This window comes from Colias croceus, chromosome 14, assembly GCF_905220415.1.
Source record: "Colias croceus chromosome 14, ilColCroc2.1".
NCBI classification, from domain to species: Eukaryota; Metazoa; Arthropoda; class Insecta; order Lepidoptera; family Pieridae; genus Colias; species Colias croceus.
This window is the reverse complement of record NC_059550.1, coordinates 4,702,876-4,729,531: the sequence shown is the minus strand read 5'-3', so window position 1 is coordinate 4,729,531 and position 26,656 is coordinate 4,702,876. Positions and strand designations below refer to the sequence as shown.

The 26,656-nt window shown below is 31.3% G+C and overlaps 1 protein-coding gene across 1 annotated transcript in view; it reads right to left on the bottom strand.

The window, feature by feature from the left end:
* The window catches only part of LOC123697172 (activating transcription factor 3), a 50,123-nt gene extending 26,963 nt beyond the window's left edge, over window positions 1–23,160 (bottom strand). The window contains exon 1 of the mRNA XM_045643589.1: window positions 22,701–23,160. The gene's annotated coding sequence lies outside the window, so the exon portion shown is untranslated. The remainder of the gene's footprint in view (window positions 1–22,700) is intronic.
* Window positions 23,161–26,656: the final 3,496 nt, after the last annotated feature.

The following is a 26,656-nucleotide window of genomic DNA, read 5'->3' as shown; positions in this document are numbered from 1 at the left end:
AATGAAAATGTAATTACTAATTACGTGTTTAATTGTCAGTGTATTCATGTATCGAAAGGTTAATAAATAATTTTGCTTATATATAAAACTATTTTATTTCAGTACATCTAGGTATCTATTAGCTAGAGCTGCTAGACGAAGGTATTAAAATAATAACATCTTTCCCTTTCTTACGCCTTTAGTACACCGACGCGTTCGCGTGCGGCAGCGAATCTCTGCGAAACTACAGCGTAGCGAAATATCAGCGAAACGTTAGTACACAGCAATGTTTCGCAACTTTTTCGCATTGATATGCCATTGTCATTTTTGACGACTGCAGGTGCAGACGTAATTTCAGAATGTCATCTCAGTCAATGTCATTTTTAGCAACTGGTGACACATATACAACAATATATTTTTTTTATCGTTTGGGTGAATGCACCGTTTCAAAGATAGTAACTCAAGTATGCGAACAAATTTGGAAAATACTACAGCCAGAGTACATCCCCGGTTCCTTCTACTAAAACATGATTGGAAATAATAATGGGGTTTTCCTAATTGCCTCGGGAGTATTGACGGCAAGCATATTGTTATTAAATGTCCACCTAACAGCGGCTCACTGTTCTATTGCTATTAAAAACGATTTTCTACTGTGTTATTGGCAATAGTTGATCCACATTACAAATTTACTTACATAGATGTAGGATCATAATTATGGTAAAGATTCCGATACTACAATATTTGAGAACTCATCATTTTATCAGCTTTTAAAAAGTGGACGGTATCTGAATTTGCCAGCTCCAAAACCTTTGCCAGGTTTCAAACAGACTACACCACATGTATTCATTGAAGATTTAAATTAGAAACCTTTCTAATGAGACAAGAGACGCAGCAATGAATGACAATGATAAAAAAAGATTTAATAAATCATTAAGTAGGGCACGAGTAGTAGTAAAATGTGCGTTTGGCATTTTAGCACAAAAATTTAGAATATTCTTGAGGCCCTTTGAAACAGATTTGAATAATACTATTAAAATTGTTAAAGCTGCAGTATACACATACGAAAATAAACAATTTTCGGACACTTTAGGAGCATTCGTACCAATGCATGCCAATAGACATAGGGCAGACTTAGCAGCGCTTAATGTTCGATCACAATTTGTAAATTATTTCAAAGAAAATTAAAAACATAAAATGTATGAAATATAAACAATAAATTTTTTACCATCTATCAGAGTCTTTTCTTGAAGTTTTCTCCATGCTACCTCTTTTTTGTACGTATTTTTATAATCTGCGTGTCCAATTGCGTATAATACGGGATAATCTCGAATAGAATGCAAAAATAATTCAGTATTTTCGGCATCCATGGCCAATGATATTTTATGTATAGATACGTTATTATAATACTCACAAATAAGCTCACAAATCACAATATAGTATATAAATAAACAAATAGTTGCCATGGCAATTGGCATTTTGGCACGTTGGTGGCGTATCTAGGTACCTCTTGTCTATATCTATACATATAATAAATCTGTAGAAGGGTCAATTCTGTACATTGAAAATATTGAAAAAATAAATAGCAGGGGGTGTTACTGGATCGATACCAAACCCAAATATGTGATTAAAAAAATTTTTGTCTGTCTGTCTGTCTGTCTGTCTGTCTGTCTGTATGTGAAGGCATCACGTGAAAACTAGCGGTTCGATTTCGATGAAACTTGGTATAATTATACCTTATTATCCTGGGCGTAAAATAGGATACTTTTTTATCCTGGAAAAATACGTAGAAAAAAAATAATCTTCATTTTTCAGTTTTATCCATAGACGTTGTTCTGTAGAACCGCGAACACACGTTGCGTATTATTATAGGCCTAGCCGTATTTGGGAATTGGGTCCAATAGATATTTATAAGATGTTATTGTCAGAGTTATTCAAAATGGATAAATAAACCATCCACGCGAAGACCGACATCCGCGCGGACGGAGTCGCGGGTGGAAGCTAGTATATATTATTTCTATATCACTTCTATATAATATCATTGTCCATGGACGCGAAAATCTGTCCTCACCGACAGAATGCGAGCGGACGCTATGCGATGCGAAACTCACGCGAAACTTCACTAGCGAAACTTATGCGTCTGTGTAATGGCCATTTCGCAGTTCCTTGCGAAACAATACTGACAAGGACGCAACTATTTCATCTATCTATGTGCTAGAGTGAGACATATCATATGCGAAAACCTTCCATACTACTGACAGATTTTTCGTTTTTTCGCTGCCGCTCGCGAATGCGTCGGTGTACCAAAAAGGCGTAGTACACAGCAATGTTTTCGCAACTGTTTCGCAATGCGTCTGTGTAATGGTCATTTCGCAGTTCCTTGCGAAACTATACTGACAAGGACGCAACTATTTCATCTATCTATGTGCTAGAGTGAGACATATCATATGCGAAATCCTGCCATAGTACTGACAGATTTTTCGATGTTTCGCTGCCGCACGCGAACGCGTCGGTGTACTAAAGGCGTTATATTATGCGTCTTGAAACAACGAAGTGTTTTTGTATACAGTGACAAACATTTGAACAAAGGGTTGTAGTAGAGAATAGAATGTTATAAATAAACAAACTCTTTATTTTGAATTGTTTTTAAACAACATTCTTCGTGTTCGTTTCTAAAACGAAAACGGTTAATATATACTAATCTGTACTAATATTATAAAGCTGAAGAGTTTGTTTGTATGTTTGTTTGTTTGTACGCGCTAATCTCAGAAACTACTGGACCGATTTCCAAAATTATTTCGGTGCTAGATAGCCCATTTATCGAGGAAGGTTAATGAAGGCATCACGATAAGACCAACAGGAGCGGAGAAATGCGGGTGAAACCGCGGAGAACAGCTAGTTTAAGATAAGTTTGAGTTATAATAACAAATCCTATAGGATCTACGAACCTATAATAATATTGTTTGCACCATATCTTATTGTATATTTCTATTCTACTTAACTAGTAGTAAGTTTCATATAATCTGCAAGGATTTATCAAAAAATGTATGTAAATCTACAACGTTGCATAAAAATGGAATATTTTTATTATTTTTTTTTATTCAAGTATGACTACTTATTGACTTTTTACTTTAAACGGGAATTATTTGATAAATCCCCTCAAATATATCTCGATCCATGTACCTATAAAATAATATATTTGATTTATTGATGATGTAGAGCCGTTAGTAAAGCCAAAAGCTTTATATATTCTCAAGAGATTGCACAGAGATTTGTTATGTATAGCTACACAATTTATTATCTTTCTAATAAAATATGCAAATACAAATATACTTTTTATCTAAATTTAAGCATCAACTTGTCTTTATTCAGCTAGCGCACGTTTCTACGACTTGCGAATTAACATATAAGATTATTTTTATTCAGAAATTTCTAAGAGTTCTATGAACCCACTAGAGTAGCTATAATTATCTACAACATAATATACAACATACAAGCAAATTGTTTTAGAAACGGACTTTGAAAACGATTTTAATAATTATGTTAATGCTTATAAGGTTATTAAAGCTTATATACCTTAGCAAATTCTTATAAAGCTTAGTGAAGAAGAGACAAGGCAGACAGACAGACTTACTTTCCCATTTGAGATAATGGAAATGCAGTATATCATATAGGTATGATAAGGACTCAATATATGCGACAATTAATAATAATTACTCGCCTTTATCAGGAAAGAAATAGCTAATGCAGTTTAAATGATTAAAGTATAAACTTATTTTTTATGTAAAACAATATTAATATTTCCTGGCTAAGGAATAAATATGAAAAAATCACCGTGAGACCAATAAAAACTTTCACTAAGATAATAATCTTACAAGAGAAATCTTGAAGTTTAAAAATAAGTAATAATTCAAAAACAACTTACAAATCGTGTCAGCTTACAACAAAATAAATGTGTAGGTAGAGACAAATTTTCCTCTCATTCTGATATTTTATAAATAAAAAAGTTGTTTAGGATTAAAATAAAATCCTGTATATAAGTTACTTCATAATAATAAAACGCTTTTCTTCTCATATTAATAAAGAATTATGTATAGTTCAGGATACATCGCCCATTTTTGCAAGTGACTACTATCAAGCAAATTTTCCGTTTGTAGCTTTATTTTGATGAGACGCCCAATAATTTCGTGTACAAAAGTCTCGATTGTGGTAGCTAACAGAGATAACAAGGATAAAAATTTTTGATTTGATGGTTCTCAAATATTTATTACTAACTGAATGAATTTTTTTTTGTTCATTCTCAAGATAATTACCTAAATTATTCGAAAAATATTTGTCCTACAAAATCTATGGTTTGTTCAAAGAGTCCCCCTTTCCAAAGTGTATCGATAACGAGGTCATCATAAATGATTACTAACAAGCTGATTTTTTTGTTTTCACTTATTTAATGTTTATATAATTCAACAGACATATTGTCCTACAAATTGCGTTATAAATATTTGAGAACCATCAAATCAAAAAATTTTATCCTTGTTATCTCTGTTAGCTACCACAATCGAGAGTTTCGTACACGAAATTATTCGGTGTCTCATCAAAATAAAGCTACAAACGGAAAATCAGCTTGATAGTAGTCACTTGCAAAAATGGGCGATGTATCCTGAACTAGTACGAAAATATTAAAATGAAAATATGTTGTGAACCAGAAGCTGTGTGTCCGACGTCATGAACGATATGACGTTTAACTTCGAATATTATGGAATTAAGCAGTACAAAATTTTACTAAGAACTACTGTAGTAATACAGTAAGTTTTTAAGCCGAAAAATTTACAGAAAATTTTATAATAGAAAAACCCACATACCTACCAACCGCGAGTATGTCATTGATCCATTGATAACTCAATAGGAGTTACCTACACTTTCTAGAGCATACAACAATTAATTAAAACATATTTATTAACTAAATAGTCAATAATGTCAGTCTATTACGTATATTTTACACTAATTCGTATTATTCGTGCCTGGCAGATCGCCCGCCGCGGCAGGAACATTTTCATAGAGAAATATAAGCCATTTCAGTGCTAATGGATTGCCGGGAGAAAAAACAAAATAAATCATGTTAACACAGAAACGTGAGCGAAATAGAGTAGGTGTGATTTAGTGTACAATGCCACGCAACTTTCTGTTATCAGTTAATATAGGCTGAAAATATTATGTAGTCTGTCTGAAAGTGAGAGGTCAAACCCGCATTTGTTACGCACGCGATTTCTTTACAGTTATAATATTTTGGCCGTGAAAATGTACCGGACTTTACTGGTAAACCATTTTCTTTATTTGTACGTTTAATAAATGGGAAACTGAAGACGGAATGCACAATGTATTAGCCATAAGATGAAATTGTATAACTAATGAATGGTCGATATGCCGTTAGCCTATAAGTACCTAGTACTTATGTGTGCGTTCCCTTATTTCGCGTCAGTGAGACGCCGCAATAAAACAAAGAATAGCTTTCAAACTCTTTAAGATCGCCAATGTAAATTTAATCTGCATAGCATTTAACGAAGAACTTTGACATCGATATTTAGCCAAAGCATAGAATTTTTCTAGCATCGAAGTATTCTAGCATATTATGAAAGTCAATAATAAACATCAACTCTATCTGTATAGTGTCAATTTTTTCCGAATATTAATTTATTGATAAAAATAACTATAGTAAGTTTCTATTTAAACTTCAAATAATTAATTTAAACTGTAAATATTGTGCTATTATATTTTAATACAATACAAATCTTTAAGTGCCAAGTGAAATAAGTTTATCAAGCGCATGCAATAACATTTCATCTGAAACGTATTATTGGTGTTTCAATAAGGTGTCGATGGACATTGACAAGCTTAAGTAACGCCCGTCATATCTTTCACTCTTCATCGTTTTTCCATTTGTACGACACGAATATAAATATTGATTTAAGATCACTTACACTTTTATATTTACTGGGGAACCGTACCTATACTTACTATGTTTTATAATTGAAATCTGTAAGTATATACTATCGCTTATAGGGATTTAAACCTTACTTGATCGTTCTTGAAATACTATATTTAAGAAAAGTATAAACTTTCTTAAAGAGAGCACAATTTAATGTAGATAAATCGTCGAAATCATAATTTATATGATTTTTACAAATCGTACGAATCGTATCGACCCAATTTCATAATTGGCAAGACGCCCGTTTGTTTGGTGGACATGGGAAATCCGTCAAATTTCACCATTAGTCTGAATCATATTATTTTGTTTTTTGACAATAATGAGGGAAAAAGATTGACAAGACAAATGGAAACATTAAAGTGCCCGTGTAGGATAGGTGAAAATTGTAACTAAAATATTGTTTCATGTATGTGAAAATGCATAATCTAAAGATTGTAATGAACACATTAAATACGGATGAAAAGAGTCTTTGCAAGTCACTCTAGATACACTTATTTTTTTTACAGTATATCTACAACTTCAATGCTGCTTTACTGCTGCACTGCATAATATTGATTAAAAATTAACCTGCAATTCCCTTAGCATTGTTTTAAAAGTCATTAAAGCCATGTTAACAAAAGGTCAATCTAAATAATCCATCCATAGCACACAATTTTTAAACATAGCATCTATTTATCATTCTACACTCAAGGCTTACAAAAACCCAGTACTTGTCCATTCATCCATCGTCTTATATAACATGAATTGATTAATTAATTTGCATTCAATTGTTAATGAGTGTGAATAAAGCCGGGAGGCAGGGTGAACATTCGAGGTCGGATAGAACAATCGACGAGGTAATTGTTTCTACGGTTTTAATCAGATAATCTTTGAATCACACTTTTTTATTAATGCTCTCAAGTTCGACAACTAACTAAACCTGGTATATTCCATAATTGGTTATTATCATCAATAACCAAAAAATTGAAGAACTTTACAGGATTGAGCCGATAATTTAATTGCTCTTTTGTGCTTTGAGTAGTATACAGTATACACACAGTCTACATAGTATTAAACAAAGTCGCTTTCTCTTTGCCTATGTCCCTTTGTATGCTTAAATCTTTAAAACTACGCAACGGATTTTGATGTGGTTTTTTTAATAGATAGAGTGACTCAAGAGGAAGGTTTTAGTAGGTATATATTTTATTAGCTTTAAGACAAAGCGTGCGAAGCCGCGGGCGGAAAGCTAGTTAAATAATAAATATAGGTATACCAACATTTAAAGTCTGTTCTGTTTAACATAAATAAAGTGACAAGAGACTATATATTTTATGAATATACACATTTACAGAAATAGATTTTCCTATAAATACGATTAAAGACAAAACATTAATTTGCCGACCATTAAAACGATTGCTTAGTAGTAAAATAATCATATATAATTTCAGATTAATCACAGTGTAATACCGCGCAATCCAAGATAATTATATCGCAAAGGCATTTATGCAAGTTTGCGCTTTATGACCTTTGCAATAATGCGAAATTCCGTTCCAATATTTATTTCATATTGTAGATAATTAGTGTTTACCTATTCCGAGATGTTAGTTCACACCTTGACTTGGACGCAAGCCAATGTTCATGTCTATGGGCCGGAACTAAGTGTCTAACGCTTAGAATTTCATTGATGTTTTATATTATGTTGTAATATTTCACGTTCTTTATCTTCGTTTGTAATAATCTATTATTTAGCATTACAAGAGATCCGATTACTCTGCTCTATTTATAGCCAATAAACACTGGCTGAGCCCGGGCTAAGAATACATTTATGACGTTAAAATAAACATATCTAAGTAATCCAGGTTGCACTTCAAATCCCGGACAACTTTTTTAATTTTTTACAGTTCTGGTTATGTGACTAAAAGAATCGGATAGCAAACTATTTTTTACTTTACAGATATATCTATAGAAATATACTGCATAAATACATTAAGAATGTGTTATCCATAGTGATCATTATCTAATAAAGTAGAAATAATTATCACGGTATTTTAAGTGCAACACTACAGTTGATATGACTGAGTTAATATGAAGAACGTGCGATGTCGGTATGTCAATTCAATTAACCATTATTAGCTGTTTTCCTCAGTTTTCCAAACCGAACCTTAGTGAAAGCTTAAAATAATTAACACGATTTAATTTATATGACTCTATATAATTTATGTTTATTTATTTGCATGGATTATGTTAATTGTAATGGAATACTTTTTAATTCAAAAGGATTATCTAGGTCTTAAGTAACTAAAGCTAACATATCTACATTCTATAAACGATTACACTGAGAATTTGATGAACAGTCAGATTCTCCGCAATGTACGAGCGGTATACGAGAATATTTTTTGTAAACAATCGTGCCTCTATCTGTCTGGCATACTTCCAGCTGTTGTTAGATAATATACCTATTATAAAATTCTATAATTATTTCATGTGTTATAAATTGAATTTTTATCTTATCATTCGTATATTTTCGCATTACTTATAATACATTAGATAATGTTTTTTTAATGAATAATGATAATTGTTTATCGTTTCGTAATATTTTCAGTTAAATTCTGGGTATTGTTATCTAAAGTTATCCCTTGTAGAAAAAAATTATGATTAAATTGTATTTTTGTCCTATCTTTATTATTGATTATAACCTATAATATAAGCCTTTTTAATTCTTTGCCACATAGCAATCAAATCAATAACTCCCATGAATTAATTTAGGCTTTTATCATATTATCTATTTACATTAAAACCTAAAAAAGGAAACAATTAACGAACCATACTACACACGTCTCTTAGTTTTGTCATAACCCATTACAATTTACGTCACAAAAAACCAATTTACTTTCAGCAAGTATAATTAATTTGCCCAAAATTTCACCAAAATGTTATAACACCTCACGTGTCAGACTGGCAGGCGTTCACACCCGATACACATTAAAATTAAATAATAGCTCAAGGCCTCGGTATTTCTGTTTTATGTAACATTGGACATGTGTGCAATGTTTTCTTATTAAATTGATCATTTTCCTGTCATTGGAACTTTTTATGTCGACAGCTCACCACAAAATTAACTGCTATGTGCTTTGTATGTTATGTTTTATAACTATTGTAGAGCACAACTCTACTTTCTTTTAGAAAACTACAATCGACTGACGATAGCATATTATAAATAAGTCAAAGGACCACAAATGAACAAAGCTTAAAAATTAAAAGATAAATAACTCAGGCTTAGCTTGATGCCTTCCAATATTCAAAAATAATTTTAATGTTACGCATTATAGGTAATGAAATTGAATTTTATGTGTGTACAATGTTAACATAATGTATTGAAATTGAATTTTATTAGATTCTCAAAACAAATAAGTACAAATAGAGATTTCCTAAAATTTGTAACATACCTATTCGTCCTTATAATTGAATAAATTAAACTCTTTGTTATTTATAGTGACCCATTTTTAGCTTTCTAACATTATCAGAAATTTACAATAAAATTAACGTATGTTTTAAACATACTAGCAAATAGTATCTTCACATCTTAATTCCTTAGAATCTAACACATGGTATTGCTGACTAAGTAACATTCAAAATATGATATAGCTCTAATGCAATAAAATCGAGAACATCACGCGTGACTGAAATTCTGAGAACCAATTTGTCGCTTCGATGTGATAAGTGTATGCAACTGTACCAAGAAATACAATCGTAGATATAAATTGTAAGAAAGTAAAAGATAATAATTTACATACATTTACTTAATATTGTACCAACGAAAGTGAGAAATGTTTAATACGAAAATGTTATATATTTTTAACGTATGCCTGTAAATTCCTACATAAATTAAAAATGTTTTAACTTATCGAGATAACGTGTTTAATTTGTATAGGTACCTACATAGGCCTTAAAAACTGAAACGCAATAAAAACCTTCCGTAGTCATTGCTTATTGAGATAAAAATTTATTGCTAAAATTTGTGACTGGGAAAAAGTATAACTCATCCTACGTAACGACGTCTAACTAGAGCAAATAAATAAAAATTTAATTGGTAACACGAAAATGTGTTCGAGAAATAGCGTGCCTCTGAGGTATTAAAGTTCATTAAATAACCTCCCAGGAGAAATGTTAATGAATTAGACTTTCAGTTGTCATATCAATTTCAGGGCTAACCATCATACTAGATTAAAAAATATTTAATTAAGGGCTGATTTTTCAATCCTTGGTTAAAATTTATTCATCGAATAACGTATTTCAAAAATGTTTTCTAATTGTCCGTATATGACAGTTTACAGGTGACTTTATTGGACGGATAAATTTTAACCAAGGATTGAAAAATCAGCCCTAAAAAGATTCTATGAGAACAATGTTTAATACTAGTAACTAGATTATGAAATGTTGTGAACCATACGGAACCAAGAGAATAATCTATCAACCAATATACCATAATTATTATTTTATTCAGTACGTAAAATAATTTGTAAATAAGGTCACATGATACAATTCAAATAAGAGTTCTCACGTTATATATTTTTTTTATTTTAACTTGCTTTAATTAAAATTAAAACAAGTTGCAAAAAACTGTACCTACGATCTTATCTACACATGTTTGTGGATTTAATCTTTGCAGAAATTTCATGCTCAATTATGATAAATATTAATTATTGAATGGATTTGAAGAGATATTACATAGTCGATCTTCAACTTTCGACATTTGCGAAGAACACAATGAGGAAGTATTATCACATAGATCTAAATCTGATAATATAACCTTCATGTAAATAAAAATAAAAAGCCTGTCTAATACAACGCATGCGTTGATTGGTCACACCTGTATAGGTATATTATAATTTATATACCTAACAAAATAATAATTTATTATTTTAACATTAATGGTTAAAGCAATATACTTGCTTTAATATCTTTTTAACATTTGTGAACAATAAAAACAATATCATAATCAGGTTTTAGTTCATCTGGTCGATAATAGATGTATAATAAATATAATTATGTTTATTATTAATTATTATATTATTGTATAAACTTATTGTATTTACTTATAGGTATAGTATTTCTATGATTAAATATAGATTTACTTTGCAATAAAATATAATCTAGCGTAATTCTCTATCTACCTACTTACAGTTTTATCTTAACATTTTGTAATTCTGTTTTGTAGCAACTTATAATATGTAAAATTAAAATTAACGCTGCATAGATAAAACAAATTACGTGCTGTTAAAATATTTATTTTGTATGTTATTTTGGATTCATTAAATCGAATGCGAAATGTGCAGCATTTAAATTAACGAACTAAGGACACCGTCTGTTTCGACACGAAACAACGATCTTTGTAAGAGGAATTTCAAGTATTTACCTTATTCTCAACTTTTATCTGAATACTTGTGAAATTATTCAGTTCCTTTTTTACTATTCAATGTGCGTTTCTGTTGAATGAGTTTGCGTTACTTTGTGTCGTAGAGAAATTAATGAGTCTGAAAAATAGTTTTTTTTTAATTGTGATAAACTAAAAATAAACATAATTTGGCGATTTAATTTCGTCTTATGATTATGATTTGCGATTGTTTTTTTTTTTATATTTTATCGAATTGTTTGACAAGTAAATGCAAAATGGTACCTACCTCATAATATTATATCTGCAAGGTTATTCGTAAATTTTTGGTAATGCGTCTGAACTCAGAGTAGGTAGGTAGCATGAACTTATGCAGCCACGCCTTAGCTTGGCCTAATTAAAAGCAATCAAACAGACATAATTATCAAAAGGTCAAATTGACCATTACGTTGAATATCAAAAAATATTAATTGAAATAGCAATACAAAAAACTCGCTATTTAATTGCACAGTTGCAATGAATGTTAAATGTTATAATCTAGAAGCATATAAAAATAGCTGTAAATAGAGCAATTAGAATACAAACGATTTAAATAAGTTAATCGAATGTAATATTATATCCGTTTCGCGAGCTTTAAGGTTCGTTATGATACAATTTGAATAAATTGAGTATCGAGAATTATATGAGGTAAAAATAGGTACATTTATACTGTATAAAAAATAGAGTAACCTAGTAAACATAAAGATAAAACCTCTCTTGCGAGTGTGCATCGTTTCAAAGACGCCGCTCTGTCGTTATCGCTGGGAGGAACAGGGCTGCGCTTTTCCATAAACATACAAGATAAAAAATATAAATATTGATAAATTATCGTCACGTTTGAACAACGGCCATAATATTGTACGTATATTCCTATGGTAGATTATAAAGTCGATGGTATTAGAATATATTTACAGAACATTCAATGTTCTATAACTTTATAAACTGTATTATATTGAGTCTCCTATGAGTCAAAGTACTTACACATTTAGAAAAAGAAACTCTAGAACAACACATAGGTAATTAATTAATAAAAATATATTGCACGACGATGCGAAGCATCAGAGAGTGCTTTACGATCGAAAAATTTTTTTCGCCTCATTTTTGCAGCTATTCTTATTATTATAGCCTTGTTAGTTCACGGAATCAAGATATTTTGCATACTATTGTCGAGATAATTTAATGGAGATTAATCCCATACTTTTTAAAAATTGATTTACTTCAATAGAATTGGAAAAAAACACCGAAATAGGTCAAAAATTTTTCCTGTCCGTCATGTGTGAAACCTGAAAACACTATAACTTGTGAAAAAATCCATCATTTGAGTTATTTTTTTTTTTAAATATTCTAATCGACGATTGTAGGTCACTGAATGCGAATGATTAATTAATTCAGTGTCGTTTAATTGCAATTAATAAAAAACGAAAACTACAAGACTGTATATCTATATATATTTTTTTATATTTCATAATTAAATGAGCATTATGAGGCGTGCACTTTTGGATTTTCCAAATTGCTTTATTCCTATTTAACGCCGTTAGTACCCCGACGCATTCGCGAGCGGCAGCGAAACAACGAAAAATCTGTCAGTAGTATGATTTAGTAGTTTTCGCATATGATATTTCTCACTCTAGCACATAGATAGATGAAATAGTTGCGTCCTTGTCAGTATTGTTTCGCAAGGAACTGCGAAATGGCCATTACACAGACGCATTGCGAAAAAGTTGCGAAAACATTGCTATTTACTAACGTTCCGCAGATATTTCGCTACGCAGTAATTTCGCAGAGATTCGATGCCGTACGCGAATGCGTCGGTGTACTAATGTACTAATACGTTACCTAAAATAAATGTCGGAAACTAAAAACAAAAATTAATTAATAGTTGGGCACTAAATAAAGTACTCTAGACAGTGGTATTAAAATAACATTTTGATTGACAATTAATTGGCAACCCTCGCATTCACCCGACAAATTGTTATTGAGCTCGCGATATGTGCGATATCTCAACCTAGAGCTGACCCGAGCTTTATCATTGTAATACAGAATACTGCACGTAAATATAAGCAGCCTCTTAGTCATTCTTCTAATAATTTATAAACATGCAATTACATGTTTTAAAGCTAATGAGAGCAATGATTATAATTTTTATGTGTAAAGGCTATCTCAATTTTGTACCGTCTGCAATATTGTATCTTCAAATAGCAATTTGTAATTTACAGTGAAATTTCTTACTTAAGTAGTATACATATTCTTGGTTTCACCGCTTCACTAATTGTGGTTGAGAGACGATTATACGAACACCACATCATTAAAACCCTTTTACGAACCGTCAACGTTCTAGAACTATTAGCATTCGCGCCTAGATTTCTCTGGCGGTACTTTTGATGCGATGCAGCGAGATAATTAAAGAATTAACGACCCGATATATGGAGGCTTTTTATCTCTATATTCGCCATCGAACGACGCACTTGAATGAATCAACTTACAAGCCTTGAACGAACCGTACGAGATTTAGCGAACGTCAAATTGAATTTCGGGGCCGATTTGCAGTTTTCAGAATTCGACTGTAATTTGGGCGTTCATTGCACAATTCAATTAGCGAGTTTGTTTTCAGAACAAGATTTTTTTGTCGAATTAGTCAGATAAAGCGTGTAGGCGTATGAGTAATTGACACTCATTGCATAAAAGTTACGACTCGCAATATAAATTTAAGTTATTTAGGTATTTCTTTTGTTAAATATTAAATGGTTGTAAATAGGTGTGAATATTATATTGTTGTGCCAAATATATTTCAACAAAATCATATTGCTTTTAACTGCAACAATGATTGAAGTGTTAATTATATGATGATTAAAACAAACATATTATAATCGATAAGTTTTTGCAATAAAACCGAATGAATTTACGCAGGACGGGACTAGAGGTAAAACATTTAATATAAATTATCCAGGCGGTAGACATAACAAACAGAAATAATATACAATATACTCAATTGCTATCAAAGGTATTCATTTCAATGATTCGTAATTACAGTAATAAATTGGAGATATATAGGTTCATGGTTCACCTTAACTGCATAACTTACTAAGGATATTATTGTCTAAGATATATTTAAACATTAATTATGCAAGCTGGAAACATGCTTACCTTTTAACAATGGAAATTTAATATTAAAATTTAACATTTAAACGTTTATGTTATTATGTATTTTATGTTAATTTGTATGAAAATGAAATTCATTACAATAAAAGATTTATTCATATTATAGAGCTATAACAGACGTCATGATTTACCTAACTATGCCTAATTTTTACAAAACAAACCTTTACAATGTTTAACTTGACTAAATACAAATACGAACTTGCAAGACACTAACAATATGTATGAAAATAATCTATAATTTCGTAGTTTATCTATGTGACTCTATTTTTTAGTATTCCTCGTATTTTTTCGACTAGGAAATAATCGTTTCCTACATTAGATTATAAGTAAACAGCAAACAGTTTACATATCGCGTTAATTTATGTTAGTGCAAACATACGAAAAGGACATGCTAACACGCGAACAAACAAGATGGAAATACACCTAAATAGCTTGCAAGGCTAATGTGGATGAATGGAGGCGTCAAACACATTCCTAGACCGACCTGTGACCTGATTATAGTGTTATTGGGTCACGGAGGATCTGATTATTCGTGATTTAATTTGAAATTTTAATTTTATGACCGTTATCGAGACGTGTCGGTCTGCAGCTTTACTGGTTATAGCCATATAGAAATTTAAAATAAGCCTATAAAAATTGTTGAATGAAGTGAAGATAATTACGAATTTATGATTTTCTCATAATATAGGGATAGTTTCACACAAGAAGTTTTATGGGTTCATCAGATATGAGATGGTGTTTACTGTTTAAGTGCTGAATGCTTTATTCGCTTTGAAAAATTACAGGAAAATCGTTGTGTTTGAGAAATCTCGAATACTAAAACAAAATATGTAGTGACAATGTTCGAATTACATATAATTGTTTATGGAAGGCTTTAATCTTCTTTTACGTAAAAAAAACTTACTGTTACTTAACTATGATAATAATCGTAAAGGATGATGGCCTATTTTTCCATATCTTATTATGTTAAAGCATTGTTTCATAACCACCCGATGAGAAAAAAGTTTTATAGCCGCTTTGTTTTATTTCTTTCTACGTTAGTTAGCAAATAGGATTTCTTCTAAAGAAAAATTATATAATTTAAAAAAGTTACCACTAGTCACTAGTGGGTTTTACTTTTTCACATAATATTGCATTCATAAATTTATTGAAATTCTATATTAGAAAATAAAAATCAACCGTTTTCTCCTATCCCAAATTGCAATTGCATAAAAAGCAATAATTTTCCAATAAATATTTGAAAAAACAAATAAAGACTGTTATAAAAATAAACCAAAGCAAGTATTGCTGACTAAGATTGAAAATATCTAAACCCAGATTCGACTACAGCACAAAAACTTAAAAGCATTAAGTATTTTGCTATAATACGATCAATTTACCACAAGCCACCACCATCACGAAAAACACCAACAAAAATCAAAACAGCAAGTCTGATTAAATCACGTGCCTTAGGTATCCATATAAAACCGAGCAAACGATCTCACGAAAGGTATTTACAGTCACTAGACCAATATTTGCGATCTCAAGCAGGTCAAGCAAAGACGCCTCGACCATTCACAAGTGCAAATTTCCAAGATAAAAATAATCTTTAGTGGTTTAATTAAGATTATGCGGTTAACACGCTCAGTAATAAATAATATTCCGTGATAACGGTGTGAAACAATGGAGTTTGAATTGATAAATATAAAAATGAATACAAACTGCAAGATGCAAAAAACGGCGCATTATTTTGTAGCTATTTCTAATAACTATAATAACCTATAATTTTAATACAAAACTTTAAAATGTTACAAAACTAACAAAAAACAACTATTTTCTTGAGAAGATATAACACAAGGAAATGCTGTTTTACATTAAAAAAATTGATATCCTTGTAGTCAATAATTTAAATGATAAGAAATGTTAACATTCAATATGAATGCAACCTTCTTAGATTATAAGAAAACTGTTATCTGTGGAGGATAGCCTCCATCCGTATAGACTATTTGCAGTAAATTGAGCAAAATATTAAGATGAACTGCAGTGGAATAATTTGAGCTCATATAGATTGGGAGTTATTGGTATATTTTATTTCAGTCATGATTGCGGTTTGGTTATTCAATTTCATATACTATACGTGGTTATTTCTAAAGAATATGTTGCTGGTATCTCTTTGCGGTCGTATTCATATGAAATCGCTTTTAAGTAACGGCTTATTTATTTTTAACCGACTTCAAAAAAAAGGAGGAGGTTATCAATTCGGCCGGTATATTTTTTTTTTTTTTTTTATGTATGTACACCGATTACTCCGAGGTTTCTGAACCGATTTACGTGATTCTTTTTTTGTTCGATGCGGGATGGTGTCGAATTGGTCCCATAAAAATTTTATTCGGATAGGCCCAGTAGTTTTTATTTTATGAGCATTTTTGTCTGTAGGTATTTGTAAATTTTGCAAGTGCAAGTTTGAAGTCGGTTGTTTTTAACGCAGTTATCACTTGTTGTCTTATAGAGACCTCCACATTAGAGTAGCTATTTACTGCGCATCGAGCATTGAAAAGGGCATTTTTAACATTGTATGCTAATCGTAATTGTGGTCAAATATAGCATTTTAATGTTAATCAGACATGTCATCGATTAAAGATGTTTAATTTTCCGCCAGGATGTACAATGTACATACGATGCTGCATTATATTGATCATACAATAATAATGTTTGTGAATCACATTGATATTTAGGTCTGTAGAGTAAATACGGAATGCGTTGTGTCGCAATCTGTAATTGGTAAAAGGAAGAAATTAATAAAATTTTCCATTAATATAATCGATAAATATAATCGAAAAAAAATATAATCGATATAGTTACCTATTATTGAGATATAAAAGGTTAACGAACTTTTAAATAGGATTAATAATTTAAATTTTTAACAGAATTATAATTAAAAATGGAAGGAACAAACTACTAACTATATTATGATGCTTTGCTTTATCTATTTTTTACATGGTATTATTTATTTTCGCTTTTATTATAAGGTGACCCATATATTTACGGTGTGTACAATGTAATAACTACCTATACCTACTAATTATGATAAAACCAATAATAAATAAAATGTAAATGAATAACATCTATATATATAAAACTCAAAGGTGACTGATATAGTGATCTATCAACGCACAGCCCAAACCACTGGACGTATCGGGCTGAAATTTGGCATGCAGATAGATGTCATAACGTAGGCGTCCCCTAAGAAAGGATTTTAGAAAATTCGTCCCCTAAAGGGGTAAAATAGGGGATAGAAGTTTGTATGAAACTTTTTATTCCTTGGATGTATTTGCATGAAATTGGGCATGTAGATAGATCATATGACACGTAGGCGTCCGGTAAGAAAAGATTTTCGAAAATTCATACCCTAGCTTTGCCCTGCGGTTTCAGTCAGTAATCTATATCTATATATATAAAACTCAAAGGTGACTTATATAGTGATCTATCAACGCACAGCCCAAACCACTGGACGTATCGGGCTGAAATTTGGCATGCAGATAGATGTCATAACGTAGGCGTCCCCTAAGAAAGGATTTTAGAAAATTCGTCCCCTAAAGGGGTAAAATAGGGGATAGAAGTTTGTATGAAACTTTTTATTCCTTGGATGTATTTGCATGAAATTGGGCATGTAAATAGATCATATGACGTAGACGTTCTGTTAAGATTTTTTTTTAATTCATCCCCTAAAGGTGTAAAATAGGCAATAGACATTTGTAGGAAACTTTTTATTCCTTTGATGTATTTGCATGAAATTGGGCATGTTGATAGATCTTATGACACGTAGGCGTCCGGTAAGAAAAGATTTTCGAAAATTCATACCCTAGCTTTGCCCTGCGGTTTCAGTCAGTAATCTATATATAAGTATAAAACTCAAAGGTTACTGATATAGTGATCTATCAACGCACAGCCCAAACCACTGGACGTATCGGGCTGAAATTTGGCATGCAGGTAGGTATCCCCTAAGAAAGGATTTGGATCAATTCTACCCCCAAGGGGATTAAATAAGGGATGAAAGTTTGTATGAAACTATGTCAATTTTATACCGATCGGGCTTAGACTTTGCATGCATAAAGCTACTATGACGTAGGCATTCCCTAAGTAAGGATTTTGTCAAATTCCACCTCTAAGGGGATAAAATATGTGATTAAAGTTTTGTAGTTTTGTAGGCCCTAAGTTTTTACATACGCTAAAAAAATGTACCAAAGTCGCAAAAAATATACCTAATTAATATTAATACTTCTTAACGCGAGCGAAGCCGCGGGTAAAAGCTAGTAAAATATATTATGGAAAATAAAATTTCAGGCAGACGTTACAAGACCTTCAACATTTATTGTTTACAACTACCGCTGTCTGCAATATTATATTTTGGCACCGGTATCATACAAACACAGACTATTTAATACAATGTCCTTACAATGTCTATCAAGCGTGAACATTGAATTGTTTACTTCAGATGTGACAAGCCATCGCATCGTTTATATCCAAACAATACTACATTTTCATATGCAATAGAATTTTCCTGAGCACATGTAAACAAAAGCCAATAAAAATACATCCATATAGCGATGTACTAACGAAAACGTCATACGATTAAAAAATATTACTAATTTGTTAACACAAAGGTTATGGTATGATTATAATTTATGGCATTGTTGACAGTCGTCCTTCGATACCCACTCGAATTGTCAGAGAGCCACTTGAGAAGTTATCGATAGAATATACAAGAAAAACGCAAACAGTGAATTAATGCTACGACGTTTCGTAATAGGCCCGTCGCTGGGTCCCTCCCAGATCGTCGGATAAATTGACCTTACAGCAAGGGCACCAAAACGAATCGTATTAACACGAGTAACGTTAATTTATTATTTTTCTAAACGCATTACTTCCGCCCTTTGAGCTGTAGGAAGTGATTAAGTATTATTTCGATAAAAAATAACAAAAGTTTGTGTTTATTATTCTAAAGTACCAAATGTGTATGTGTGAAGGTAACACGAGCTCTATTTTATTATTAAAGTACCTACTGTGCATTCAGTCACGTTTTAAATTTTAGAAGCAATTCCTAAAAGTTTTCGACAACGACGCACTAAATTAGGAGTTAAACATTTTGTGCGAGAACAAAGAATCTTTCTTATTGTTTTTGTATTCATTATGTAAAATTTTAAGGAATGTCATACTTCAACGTCCACGATTCTTCGTTTTAGTTTCTAATCAGCAACAGTTTAAATGTGAAGGCTCATTATGCACGCCGTGTTCGAAGCTCACATGTGTGCGGGTGTGAACGTGTGTGGGTTGGCTATAAACAAACACATAATTAACATCCATTCATATGTGTGGAGGCCTTGTCCGATTCATGTGTGCCACGCTTATCAAGAATATATTCTTAATGTTAAGTACAATATGGCATACAGTAAAATATCTGTAATGTGACTTTGCAATAACTTGCAAGTCCCGTTTTATTTACATTTTATGCGAGTTCTCGTTGCATAATGTCCCTTTACACGCCCTTGCATGTTTCTTGCATTTCAAAGCTTCGCTTATCGTTTATCTTGGACGATAATATGAAGATACGTTAAATAGTCATACCTAGTATCGTTTTATTAAATTATATTCATACCACGTACGAACTATGGCATTGAAATTAATTTTGAAGTAAAGTAAATACGTGAATAGTAACATGTATTCAACGTTGGAAATAAATAAGGTTATCCTTCTAGTAATGTTATAATTTGAACAATGTAAGCGATTGATTTATGTGATAATGTTATGATTTACTATTATTGATACCTACGTTACCTACTTATTACTATGCTCGCATTAATATTAAAAAAATACGTATATAACTTCTGTTGATATGAAGTAGGTATTTCGTTTATTTCAAAGATTGTTTACACTGTTCGACTTCTATTGACATATATATTAGAGTGCATTTCGTAAATGTGCATGTTCTAACTCTTGTAACACGAATGCAATATTTAATATTTGATTTCAAAAACATATGTTATCAACTGTTTTCTATAGCCTTCGCCCTTCAGGATACTTCAAAGATGTCCTATTTTAGTTTATACGTGTTCTATAAAATGGTGTTAACTAAATGAGCGGCCTTTATTAAATTGTGTCGTCCCGAGGACATTGGGTGCAGTGCTAAAACAATTATTTTGGTGCCGGTCGTTGGTAAGCGAGAAGAAAACAGTTTGTGGAGGCGTCATGTCGGCCCATTCATAAAATGCTTTTAGCTTTGTTATTTAGAGAAAATGTATTTTTTATATATGACAATACTGTTTTTAAGATTATATTGCAGTAATAATAAATTGTTGCATATTCACTTACCTATTTACAAAAAAAAAACTTATTTTTTTTTTATAAGCGATCATACCTATCTTGTAATTTGGTTTAATTTTTATATGGCTATATTTTTAAGGAGCGCTTTTATCATATGATATTTGTGGGATAGTTAGAACTTAGGAGGCTTGACTTGAGCTTCACCTAGGGAAACTCACTCCGACGGGAGATTTTTTAAACTCTTTTAATTTTTTTCATTGATACACAACCATGTTAGTAAAAACTTGAGACTTGTCTTTATAACGTTTTTATTTACCTCCTCCGACCCACTCGGCTTTGATGGCATAAAACCGGCATTTATTATACCGGTATTAATGTAAATATATCTATAATATTTTTATTGTGTTGTTTACATAAAAAGGCACAATAATTTATTCTTGATTGATTTCTGTATGTTAATTCTAGAAGAAAATAATGCGTCTTCTTCCTACTCATTCAGTTGCTTTTAAAATGTTGTGTACCAAACATTTAAATTTTAAATTCATAGCAATCAGAATACACATCAAAATTCATTATAATAATTATTTAAAAATGAGCATGCAAAATATAAAGAGAGTTCTTTGACATGTTACAGAAACATTAAGTAAAGATTTTGAATCAGAAAAATTGATGATAAAAAACAAGATAAACATTACATAATATACTATAATGAATATTCAGGATATGATTCCGTTACTCATATTGAGTCACATTACGTGAACGTTATTCACTACTGTAATAAACGTAATACCATTTTTCATGTCTGATATCAAATGCTTGCAAAAGTTAATAGAAACTAGAATTATTGTTCCAGTACTGTTATACTATAATAAATATAATATTTAAATCTTATTCGAAGATACTCTTTTTATGTTATATGTAAGCGAAGCAAAAAAGTAAGATTTTCTTTTGGAACCTTCTCGAATGTCAGTGTTGTGGTTTTTCAAGCGAGATTCGTTTCAAATGCATATGTGATTATATTATGTTAATACGAATGATATTTGCAATAAAGTTTAGTCTAGTTAATATTTTAGGTCAGCTTATGAAAATTGATATGTTAAAATAATGTTAGCTTATTTTTTGAAATGTATTATTTTTTATAACGCTATTTCTTAATAAATCTGCCTTTTCATGAAGCCCATTGACACTCGCATCCATCTCATGCTTTTATATCAATGTATAGGTAATATTATTTTTACAAAATAATGCAAAATAAATCATTGATTTATATTTTTACAAAACCAATTTTCACCGGCTCTACATACGGGCTCTACATAACTGATTCTCTACAAAACTGAAAACTCTACATTCATTACTTAATTATATTATGTATCTAAAAATCTTTATATTTTAAGGTCACAAAAAATAATAACTATGTAAAGGCTAATAAGAGCAAGATAAACCTTCATGTGAGCGTCGTAGCAACAATTAAGATGGTAATTAAAAGTGCATTAGATTTCAACCGTAATGAATGACTAGAGCGACACATGCATCATTAAAATGTCATCAAAACTAAGAGTAAACAGTAATTTGGTGATATGATAAGAAAATGGTAATGGAAAGCGTGGACGTAACCGAATCATAACGTAATAATATATAAAGTTTATCCTTATTCTGAAATGTAGAGACTCAAATAATAATTAATTATACAATTTTTTTTACCAGTGAAATCTACAACCAACTGTAATCTTATTGGATTCTATGTTTCAAAGTGAAACCACGGTGGGAAAAACTATAAAGGTGAAAAACATTTAAGTAAAGGAAATGTAAAGCGATAAGGATCGCATTAGTTGGACGGAATTTATATTATGTGTTTCGGCTTCAAGGTCATACCTTAATATGCGCCGGGTACAGCGTGAGAGTCCAGTGTGTTTTTAACTCCAATGTCCATATGTCGCACAAAGTCGCAGTCCAAAAGACACCGAAATCTTGAAGATGTCAGGATGAGTGCGAGCCGAATCGCATCCAAGCCGCCCGGCACACCACACCGACCGATCAAAACATAGCTATCACGATTCTTCTTTTCGACACACAGACTCGATTTGCAAAATTTATTCATCGCATCCGCCGAAAACACCTATAATTTTTATATGCCACACCGACAAAACGCGAGCTAATAAACGGACTCTCTAATGTTTTCCTAACGCCCGGCACGAATTAGCACCAATAAACTGTTGAAAAACACCATAGAACGCTAATGTAAATCGGCAGCCGCCGGAAAACTCGGAGTTCGCGAAACGCACGTGAGTGCGAGGCGCTCGCCGGCAACAGTACCACGCGATAAACAGAGAGCGCGGCTCAACAACACACGCACACATGCGCGCGACCCGTTCGCACTCCACACATACACGAGCCTCAGCGCGCGCATTCTCGCTCGATCCCAAAATAGCCATCGCGTCATTATCGACCAATAGGATGTAAGCATTATCACTCTACATTCTACGCGCATTGGTGGGCACTTCATTGACGGATTACTTACCGAAGTCAATTCAATTCGCGATTAACCAAAACTTTTGATAACTTAACTGATACGTACGAAATCTTAGCCAATTATCAATGAAGTATCACATTATAAAACAATCATTCGATCAATCGAACTAAGATAATAAGAAAGTTCTCGATAATATATAGAAGGCAAATTAATAAATTTAAGATGAAAACTGTAACTCTATCTCATGTAGAGATATGAGAATAATTTTTACATTCATCTCTCAATTTAATAATCTTGATAGCTGTATCTAAATTTTTAAATAAATAATAATTAGAAAGAGGCAATGGGCTGTGACTAACTAATATAGGAAGACATACCTACCAACGTACTATCAAAGTATCAAATTTTATCGTGATTAGCTTTTCATCATTATTTTATTATTATGTAATTTATTACATTATTATTTTGCATATTACCAGGTGTTACTTTATATCAATATTATCATTAAATGAATTAAAATAATCATTTTAGTACTTATTATTATCATGTTAAATTTTAAAGTCTATTTATAAGTAGTCCGTGTTACGTCCAATTTAAACATTAATTAAAAGTAATGGGTCAATGTCATTTTTCGTTAAATTTGAGTTTAGTGGGACTGATCTTTAAGTTTATTAAACGTAGTTCTATATTATTTGTCTCAAATGAGATAAGATTTAGCAATTAGCATAATCAATAATCATGTTTATCAAGTACTTTTTAACTATTTTTAATTTTATTTCCTCAAGTGAATAATAGAAAGTTATAGATAAACGATAGCAATAATTTAATTTTATCTAGCCAATGAATATATTGTTACAAAGAACAATGAAATATGTTATCAGAAGATAATTCACATATATCTTGTTTTTACAAGAAGATTTTATAAAATATCTCTGGAATATATCTCAATTCGTATTTATTTATACAGATAATATAATAATAAACTGTAATTAAAAAAAATTGTGTAGAGATTTTCAATGAACTTGGTATTTAGATATTTAATTAAAAAGCACTTCACAAAAGACCGTAAGATAAGCAAAAAATCCATACTAAGTAATATTATAAATGCGAAAGTAACTCTGTCTGTCTGTCTGTCTGTTACTCAATCACGCCTTAACTACTGAACCAATTTGCATGAAATTTGGTATAGAGATATTTTGATACCCGAGAAAGGACATAGGATAGGTTTTATCCCGGAAATCCCACGGTAACGGGAACTATGCGGGTTTTTCTTTGACTGCGCGAGCGATGCCGCGGGTGGAAAGCTGGTTAATAATAAATAGACCAATGAAAATAAAAAATATTATTATTATAATTACCTGATTTGCTTTTTGGTGATAAAATATAATACCTGATTTAGTTCCGCATCCTTTAAGGAAAACACGTTTCCATAGGTTCGAACAATTATTATAAAAATACTAGTAAAAGGTGCCTAAACATGTTTTTAAATAACTAATACATTACCTACATATACAATATAATAACAAAACAATATAATTTTCGATAGTTATAGACTGTAGAGTTTACAAATATGAAGTCTATATATTGAATTAATGACACCACAATGAGCCACAATGGTTAAATTCGCTCTACAATTTTCATTAATTTATCTCTGTGTAAAAATATATTAAATTAAATGCATTATAATAAAAGGTACAGTATATAAGATATATTTGTTGTATTAAATAAAAATACAATTAAGTAGAAGGGACAGAATATAATATGATAGTATCTCGTTACGGTGCGATAGAGAGTATGCGAGCTTTCATCGATTCGAAGCGTTCAGTGCTTGCAATTGAATTACATATCCAATGCGTGTTCCCATTTGGACCTTACATTTCTTTAACCAATTTATAATTTTCACACAGGTAGGTACAAATGTGTTATATACTGTGAATAGAATCACTTGGAATATTTAGACTTTTGTCTCATCTGAAGGCTAGCCATAGCAGATCAGCGTGGCGACAAGCTTCCATCAAAGCTGCTGGACCCCATATACTGGGATACGTGTAATGTGTATATACCTAATACATATATGCAATTCACACATTAAACTCACACAATATTCTTACATTTGAACGATTAAACTGAAGAGAAATCTCGAGCTTCTTTAATTTTATCTAAAATATCAATTACGATTAAATCCCGCAAACAAGCGCGTCGGAAACGTCTCTTCCACGGGCGATAGTGTCGCCGGCTAATCCGTGTAAACTGTAATAGATTTAAAGTATCTGTATTAATTAGGGCGGACTCAGATAACTGGTACAGTCGTTAAACTGGAATGTTCTGGAACTTGCACGTTTTTTGTTGGGCAACTAAAAGTTTATGGTGTGTGATTGTGACATTTCTTGTGTTTATGCACTTCTTGATGCCCCTTTTTCTAATTAAGTATTCAAATTTATTATTATTATTTTTATAAATAACGAGATTCACAGTTTATCTTTATGATTATGGATCATATTTTAAAATCTAAATAATTTTACTTTTAGTTTGTGCTACACAGTAAGTACACACTGCTCTATCCTGCAACGAAATCGTCTCATTAAATCGCATGATATAAAAGCTTTAGAAAGCGTCTGTTGTAAAATTGATGTTTACCTACTATTTCAATGCTAATTAATTAATTATTATGAATATTCGAAGTTAATTTTCCTTATTTTCATACATACTTGAATAATATTAATAATTAATTATGAATTTATCTAATCAATATACCTTCTGTTTCCAACTGGTAACGAATTTTTATTCAAAAGCTTTTCCCTTTTTTGCTTTTTATTTTCCGCCAGTCTCAACCTTGGCCACTAGCTACCCTAGTCCTCGATAAAAAATGGTCTACAGGTCTGATTACATTTTAAATAATGTTATAATTTTCTAAAGTAACCAAAATGTTTAACGTAAACGTTCCTTACGTTTGAACTGGTTTGAACAGTTGACTGCTGCAGTCCTTACAATATCTCATAGGTATTCCAATTTGAAAATGTTAGGCAGCCACCTTTGTTTCAATCGGTTTTTCAACAACCGGTAATTAGGTACGAACGACGTTTGTGCTTTGTCAACGCGCCATTAAATCTTTAAGTAAAAGTATGACATAATGTCAGCAACGTACGATTGAGGACTACCACTTGACACATTGACGGGACAAAGGCACGGTATAAGACTACAATTTATCTGCCGCAAAGATGTTTGCGCGACAGAATAATGTAGATACGGCTTCCGTGTATTCAAATATCTTTACCAAATTTCAACAACCGAGTTAAAACTCTATTTTCTTAAGAAAAGAACTGGTTTTGCTTTGCTGATCCACTAGAATATGTAAATA